We start from the raw sequence: 8,631 nt of genomic DNA, 5'->3' as shown, positions 1-8,631 counted from the left end.
TGAGACAGGGTATAAACCCCAGTGTGTTCAGGGTGAGACAGGGTGTAAACCCCAGTGTGTTCAGGGTGGGACATGGTTTAAACCCCAGTGTGTTCAGGGTGGGACAGGGTGTAAAGCCCAGTGTGTTCAGGGTGTAAACCCCAGTGTGTTCAGGGTGGGACAGGGTGTAAACCCCAGTGTGTTCAGGGTGGGACAGGGTGTAAACCCCAGTGTGTTCAGGGTGGGACAGGGTGTAAACCCCAGTGTGTTCAGGGTGTAAACCCCAATATGTTCAGGGTGGGACAGGGTGTAAACCCCAGTGTGTTCAGGGTGGGACAGGGTGTAAACCCCAGTGTGTTCAGGGTGGGACAGGGTGTAAAGCCCAGTGTGTTCAGGGTGTAAACCCCAGTGTGTTCAGGGTGAGACAGGGTGTAAACCCCAGTGTGTTCAGGGTGGGACAGGGTGTAAACCTCAGTGTGTTCATGGTGGGACAGGGTGTAAACCCCAGTGTGTTCAGGGTGGGACATGGTTTAAACCCCAGTGTGTTCAGGGTGGGACAGGGTGTAAACCCCAGTGTGTTCAGGGTGGGACAGGGTGTAAAGCCCAGTGTGTTCAGGGTGTAAACCCCAGTGTGCTCAGGGTGAGACAGGGTGTAAACCCCAGTGTGTTCAGGGTGGGACAGGGTGTAAACCCCAGTGTGTTCAGGGTGGGACAGGCTGTAAACCCCAGTGTGTTCAGGGTGGGACAGGGTGTAAAGCCCTGTGTGTTCAGGGTGGGACATGGTTTAAACCCCAGTGTGTTCAGGGTGGGACAGGGTGTAAACCCCAGTGTGTTCAGGGTGTAAACCCCAGTGTGTTCAGGGTGGGACATGGTGTAAACCCCAGTGTGTTCAGGGTGTAAACCCCAGTGTGTTCAGGGTGGGACATGGTGTAAACCCCAGTGTGTTCAGGGTGTAAACCCCAGTGTGTTCAGGGTGTAAACCCCAGTGTGTTCAGGGTGGGGCATGGTGTAAACCCCAGTGTGTTCAGGGTGTAAACCCCAGTGTGTTCAGGGTGGGACATGGTGTAAACCCCAGTGTGTTCAGGGTGTAAACCCTAGTGTGTTCAGGGTGGGACATGGTGTAAACCCCAGTGTGTTCAGGGTGTAAACCCCAGTGTGTTCAGGGTGGGACAGGGTGTAAACCCCAGTGTGTTCAGGGTGGGACAGGGTGTAAACCCCAGTGTGTTCAGGGTGTAAACCCCAGTGTGTTCAGGGTGGGACCTGGTTTAAACCCCAGTGTGTTCAGGGTGGGACAGGGTGTAAACCCCAGTGTGTTCAGGGTGGGACAGGGTGTAAACCCCAGTGTGTTCAGGGTGGGACATGGTGTAAACCCCAGTGTGTTCAGGGTGGGACAGGGTGTAAACCCCAGTGTGTTCAGGGTGTAAACCCCAGTGTGTTCAGGGTGGGACAGGGTGTAAACCCCAGTGTGTTCAGGGTGGGACAGCGTGTAAACCCCAGTGTGTTCAGGGTGGGACAGGGTGTATACCCCAGTGTGTTCAGGGTGGGACAGGGTGTAAACCCCAGTGTGTTCAGGGTGAGACAGGGTGTAAACCCCAGTGTGTTCAGGGTGGGACAGGCTGTAAACCCCAGTGTGTTCAGGGTGGGACAGGGTGTAAACCCCAGTGTGTTCAGGGTGGGACAGGGTGTAAACCCCAGTGTGTTCAGGGTGAGACAGGGTGTAAACCCCAGTGTGTTCAGGGTGGGACATGGTTTAAACCCCAGTGTGTTCAGGGTGGGACAGGGTGTAAACCCCAGTGTGTACAGGGTGGGACAGGGTGTAAACCCCAGTGTGTTCAGGGTGTAAACCCCAGTGTGTTCAGGGTGGGACAGGGTGTAAACCCCAGTGTGTTCAGGGTGGGACAGGGTGTAAACCCCAGTGTGTTCAGGGTGTAAACCCCAGTGTGTTCAGGGTGTAAACCCCAGTGTGTTCAGGGTGGGACAGGGTGTAAACCCCAGTGTGTTCAGGGTGTAAACCCCAGTGTGTTCAGGGTGGGACAGGGTGTAAACCCCAGTGTGTTCAGGGTGGGACAGGGTGTAAACCCCAGTGTGTTCAGGGTGAGACAGGGTGTAAACCCCAGTGTGTTCAGGGTGGGACAGGCTGTAAACCCCAGTGTGTTCAGGGTGGGACAGGGTGTAAACCCCAGTGTGTTCAGGGTGGGACAGGGTGTAAACCCCAGTGTGTTCAGGGTGAGACAGGGTGTAAACCCCAGTGTGTTCAGGGTGGGCCAGGGTGTAAACCCCAGTGTGTTCAGGGTGGGACTTGGTTTAAACCCCAGTGTGTTCAGGGTGGGACATGGTTTAAACCCTAGTGTGTTCAGGGTGAGACAGGGTGTAAACCCCAGTGTGTTCAGGGTGGGACATGGTTTAAACCCCAGTTTATTCAGGGTGAGACAGGGTGTAAACCCCAGTGTGTTCAGGGTGGGACAGGGTGTAAACCCCAGTGTGTTCAGGGTGGGACAGGGTGTAAACCCCAGTGTGTTCAGGGTGGGACATTGTTTAAACCCCAGTGTGTTCAGGGTGGGACAGGGTGTAAAGCCCAGTGTGTTCAGGGTGTAAACCCCAGTGTGTTCAGGGTGGGACAGGGTGTAAACCCCAGTGTGTTCAGGGTGGGACATGGTGTAAACCCCAGTGTGTTCAGGGTGGGACAGGGTGTAAACCCCAGTGTGTTCAGGGTGTAAACCCCAGTGTGTTCAGGGTGGGACAGGGTGTAAACCCCAGTGTGTTCAGGGTGGGACATGGTTTAAACCCTAGTGTGTTCAGGGTGAGACAGGGTGTAAACCCCAGTGTGTTCAGGGTGGGACATGGTTTAAACCCCAGTTTATTCAGGGTGAGACAGGGTGTAAACCCCAGTGTGTTCAGGGTGGGACAGGGTGTAAACCCCAGTGTGTTCAGGGTGGGACAGGGTGTAAACCCCAGTGTGTTCAGGGTGGGACATTGTTTAAACCCCAGTGTGTTCAGGGTGGGACAGGGTGTAAAGCCCAGTGTGTTCAGGGTGTAAACCCCAGTGTGTTCAGGGTGGGACAGGGTGTAAACCCCAGTGTGTTCAGGGTGGGACATGGTGTAAACCCCAGTGTGTTCAGGGTGGGACAGGGTGTAAACCCCAGTGTGTTCAGGGTGTAAACCCCAGTGTGTTCAGGGTGGGACAGGGTGTAAACCCCAGTGTGTTCAGGGTGGGACATGGTTTAAACCCTAGTGTGTTCAGGGTGAGACAGGGTGTAAACCCCAGTGTGTTCAGGGTGTAAACCCCAGTGTGTTCAGGGTGGGACAGGGTGTAAACCCCAGTGTGTTCAGGGTGGGACATGGTTTAAACCCTAGTGTGTTCAGGGTGAGACAGGGTGTAAACCCCAGTGTGTTCAGGGTGAGACAGGGTGTAAACCCCAGTGTGTTCAGGGTGGGCCAGGGTGTAAACCCCAGTGTGTTCAGGGTGGGACTTGGTTTAAACCCCAGTGTGTTCAGGGTGGGACATGGTTTAAACCCTAGTGTGTTCAGGGTGAGACAGGGTGTAAACCCCAGTGTGTTCAGGGTGGGACATGGTTTAAACCCCAGTTTATTCAGGGTGAGACAGGGTGCAAACCCCAGTGTGTTCAGGGTGGGACAGGGTGTAAACCCCAGTGTGTTCAGGGTGGGACAGGGTGTAAACCCCAGTGTGTTCAGGGTGGGACATTGTTTAAACCCCAGTGTGTTCAGGGTGGGACAGGGTGTAAAGCCCAGTGTGTTCAGGGTGTAAACCCCAGTGTGTTCAGGGTGGGACAGGGTGTAAACCCCAGTGTGTTCAGGGTGGGACAGGGTGTAAAGCCCAGTGTGTTCAGGGTGTAAACCCCAGTGTGTTCAGGGTGGGACAGGGTGTAAACCCCAGTGTGTTCAGGGTGGGACAGGGTGTAAACCCCAGTGTGTTCAGGGTGGGACAGGGTGTAAAGCCCAGTGTGTTCAGGGTGTAAACCCCAGTGTGTTCAGGGTGAGACAGGGTGTAAACCCCAGTGTGTTCAGGGTGGGACAGGGTGTAATCCCCAGTGTGTTCAGGGTGGGACAGGGTATAAACCCCAGTGTGTTCAGGGTGGGACATGGTGTAAACCCCAGTGTGTTCAGGGTGAGACAGGGTATAAACCCCAGTGTGTTCAGGGTGAGACAGGGTGTAAACCCCAGTGTGTTCAGGGTGGGACATGGTTTAAACCCCAGTGTGTTCAGGGTGGGACAGGGTGTAAAGCCCAGTGTGTTCAGGGTGTAAACCCCAGTATGTTCAGGGTGGGACAGGGTGTAAACCCCAGTGTGTTCAGGGTGGGACAGGGTGTAAACCCCAGTGTGTTCAGGGTGGGACAGGGTGTAAAGCCCAGTGTGTTCAGGGTGTAAACCCCAATATGTTCAGGGTGGGACAGGGTGTAAACCCCAGTGTGTTCAGGGTGGGACAGGGTGTAAACCCCAGTGTGTTCAGGGTGGGACAGGGTGTAAAGCCCAGTGTGTTCAGGGTGTAAACCCCAGTGTGTTCAGGGTGAGACAGGGTGTAAACCCCAGTGTGTTCAGGGTGGGACAGGGTGTAAACCTCAGTGTGTTCAGGGTGGGACAGGGTGTAAACCCCAGTGTGTTCAGGGTGGGACATGGTTTAAACCCCAGTGTGTTCAGGGTGGGACAGGGTGTAAACCCCAGTGTGTTCAGGGTGGGACAGGGTGTAAATCCCAGTGTGTTCAGGGTGTAAACCCCAGTGTGTTCAGGGTGGGACAGGGTGTAAACCCCAGTGTGTTCAGGGTGGGACAGGGTGTAAACCCCAGTGTGTTCAGGGTGTAAACCCCAGTGTGTTCAGGGTGTAAACCCCAGTGTGTTCAGGGTGGGACAGGGTGTAAACCCCAGTGTGTTCAGGGTGTAAACCCCAGTGTGTTCAGGGTGGGACAGTGTGTAAACCCCAGTGTGTTCAGGGTGGGACAGGGTGTAAACCCCAGTGTGTTCAGGGTGAGACAGGGTGTAAACCCCAGTGTGTTCAGGGTGGGACAGGCTGTAAACCCCAGTGTGTTCAGGGTGGGACAGGGTGTAAACCCCAGTGTGTTCAGGGTGGGACAGGGTGTAAACCCCAGTGTGTTCAGGGTGAGACAGGGTGTAAACCCCAGTGTGTTCAGGGTGGGCCAGGGTGTAAACCCCAGTGTGTTCAGGGTGGGACATGGTTTAAACCCCAGTGTGTTCAGGGTGGGACATGGTTTAAACCCTAGTGTGTTCAGGGTGAGACAGGGTGTAAACCCCAGTGTGTTCAGGGTGGGACATGGTTTAAACCCCAGTTTGTTCAGGGTGAGACAGGGTGTAAACCCCAGTGTGTTCAGGGTGGGACAGGGTGTAAACCCCAGTGTGTTCAGGGTGGTACAGGGTGTAAACCCCAGTGTGTTCAGGGTGGGACATGGTTTAAACCCCAGTGTGTTCAGGGTGGGACAGGGTGTAAACCCCAGTGTGTTCAGGGTGGGACATGGTGTAAACCCCAGTGTGTTCAGGGTGGGACAGGGTGTAAACCCCAGTGTGTTCAGGGTGTAAACCCCAGTGTGTTCAGGGTGGGACAGGGTGTAAACGCCAGTGTGTTCAGGGTGGGACAGCGTGTAAACCCCAGTGTGTTCAGGGTGGGACAGGGTGTAAACCCCAGTGTGTTCAGTGTGGGACAGGGTGTAAACCCCAGTGTGTTCAGGGTGGGACATGGTTTAAACCCCAGTGTGTTCAGGGTGTAAACCCCAGTGTGTTCAGGGTGGGACAGCGTGTAAACCCCAGTGTGTTCAGGGTGGGACAGGGTGTAAACCCCAGTGTGTTCAGGGTGGGACAGGGTGTATACCCCAGTGTGTTCAGGGTGGGACAGGGTGTAAACCCCAGTGTGTTCAGGGTGAGACAGGGTGTAAACCCCAGTGTGTTCAGGGTGGGACAGGCTGTAAACCCCAGTGTGTTCAGGGTGGGACAGGGTGTAAACCCCAGTGTGTTCAGGGTGGGACAGGGTGTAAACCCCAGTGTGTTCAGGGTGAGACAGGGTGTAAACCCCAGTGTGTTCAGGGTGGGACATGGTTTAAACCCCAGTGTGTTCAGGGTGGGACAGGGTGTAAACCCCAGTGTGTACAGGGTGGGACAGGGTGTAAACCCCAGTGTGTTCAGGGTGTAAACCCCAGTGTGTTCAGGGTGGGACAGGGTGTAAACCCCAGTGTGTTCAGGGTGGGACAGGGTGTAAACCCCAGTGTGTTCAGGGTGTAAACCCCAGTGTGTTCAGGGTGTAAACCCCAGTGTGTTCAGGGTGGGACAGGGTGTAAACCCCAGTGTGTTCAGGGTGTAAACCCCAGTGTGTTCAGGGTGGGACAGGGTGTAAACCCCAGTGTGTTCAGGGTGGGACAGGGTGTAAACCCCAGTGTGTTCAGGGTGAGACAGGGTGTAAACCCCAGTGTGTTCAGGGTGGGACAGGCTGTAAACCCCAGTGTGTTCAGGGTGGGACAGGGTGTAAACCCCAGTGTGTTCAGGGTGGGACAGGGTGTAAACCCCAGTGTGTTCAGGGTGAGACAGGGTGTAAACCCCAGTGTGTTCAGGGTGGGCCAGGGTGTAAACCCCAGTGTGTTCAGGGTGGGACTTGGTTTAAACCCCAGTGTGTTCAGGGTGGGACATGGTTTAAACCCTAGTGTGTTCAGGGTGAGACAGGGTGTAAACCCCAGTGTGTTCAGGGTGGGACATGGTTTAAACCCCAGTTTATTCAGGGTGAGACAGGGTGTAAACCCCAGTGTGTTCAGGGTGGGACAGGGTGTAAACCCCAGTGTGTTCAGGGTGGGACAGGGTGTAAACCCCAGTGTGTTCAGGGTGGGACATTGTTTAAACCCCAGTGTGTTCAGGGTGGGACAGGGTGTAAAGCCCAGTGTGTTCAGGGTGTAAACCCCAGTGTGTTCAGGGTGGGACAGGGTGTAAACCCCAGTGTGTTCAGGGTGGGACATGGTGTAAACCCCAGTGTGTTCAGGGTGGGACAGGGTGTAAACCCCAGTGTGTTCAGGGTGTAAACCCCAGTGTGTTCAGGGTGGGACAGGGTGTAAACCCCAGTGTGTTCAGGGTGGGACATGGTTTAAACCCTAGTGTGTTCAGGGTGAGACAGGGTGTAAACCCCAGTGTGTTCAGGGTGGGACATGGTTTAAACCCCAGTTTATTCAGGGTGAGACAGGGTGTAAACCCCAGTGTGTTCAGGGTGGGACAGGGTGTAAACCCCAGTGTGTTCAGGGTGGGACAGGGTGTAAACCCCAGTGTGTTCAGGGTGGGACATTGTTTAAACCCCAGTGTGTTCAGGGTGGGACAGGGTGTAAAGCCCAGTGTGTTCAGGGTGTAAACCCCAGTGTGTTCAGGGTGGGACAGGGTGTAAACCCCAGTGTGTTCAGGGTGGGACATGGTGTAAACCCCAGTGTGTTCAGGGTGGGACAGGGTGTAAACCCCAGTGTGTTCAGGGTGTAAACCCCAGTGTGTTCAGGGTGGGACAGGGTGTAAACCCCAGTGTGTTCAGGGTGGGACATGGTTTAAACCCTAGTGTGTTCAGGGTGAGACAGGGTGTAAACCCCAGTGTGTTCAGGGTGTAAACCCCAGTGTGTTCAGGGTGGGACAGGGTGTAAACCCCAGTGTGTTCAGGGTGGGACATGGTTTAAACCCTAGTGTGTTCAGGGTGAGACAGGGTGTAAACCCCAGTGTGTTCAGGGTGAGACAGGGTGTAAACCCCAGTGTGTTCAGGGTGGGCCAGGGTGTAAACCCCAGTGTGTTCAGGGTGGGACTTGGTTTAAACCCCAGTGTGTTCAGGGTGGGACATGGTTTAAACCCTAGTGTGTTCAGGGTGAGACAGGGTGTAAACCCCAGTGTGTTCAGGGTGGGACATGGTTTAAACCCCAGTTTATTCAGGGTGAGACAGGGTGTAAACCCCAGTGTGTTCAGGGTGGGACAGGGTGTAAACCCCAGTGTGTTCAGGGTGGGACAGGGTGTAAACCCCAGTGTGTTCAGGGTGGGACATTGTTTAAACCCCAGTGTGTTCAGGGTGGGACAGGGTGTAAAGCCCAGTGTGTTCAGGGTGTAAACCCCAGTGTGTTCAGGGTGGGACAGGGTGTAAACCCCAGTGTGTTCAGGGTGGGACAGGGTGTAAAGCCCAGTGTGTTCAGGGTGTAAACCCCAGTGTGTTCAGGGTGGGACAGGGTGTAAACCCCAGTGTGTTCAGGGTGGGACAGGGTGTAAACCCCAGTGTGTTCAGGGTGGGACAGGGTGTAAAGCCCAGTGTGTTCAGGGTGTAAACCCCAGTGTGTTCAGGGTGAGACAGGGTGTAAACCCCAGTGTGTTCAGGGTGGGACAGGGTGTAATCCCCAGTGTGTTCAGGGTGGGACAGGGTATAAACCCCAGTGTGTTCAGGGTGGGACATGGTGTAAACCCCAGTGTGTTCAGGGTGAGACAGGGTATAAACCCCAGTGTGTTCAGGGTGAGACAGGGTGTAAACCCCAGTGTGTTCAGGGTGGGACATGGTTTAAACCCCAGTGTGTTCAGGGTGGGACAGGGTGTAAAGCCCAGTGTGTTCAGGGTGTAAACCCCAGTGTGTTCAGGGTGGGACAGGGTGTAAACCCCAGTGTGTTCAGGGTGGGACAGGGTGTAAACCCCAGTGTG

This window comes from Scyliorhinus torazame, chromosome 3, assembly GCF_047496885.1.
Source record: "Scyliorhinus torazame isolate Kashiwa2021f chromosome 3, sScyTor2.1, whole genome shotgun sequence".
In the NCBI taxonomy this organism is placed as follows: Eukaryota; Metazoa; Chordata; class Chondrichthyes; order Carcharhiniformes; family Scyliorhinidae; genus Scyliorhinus; species Scyliorhinus torazame.
Note: the sequence above shows the minus strand (reverse complement) of the source record.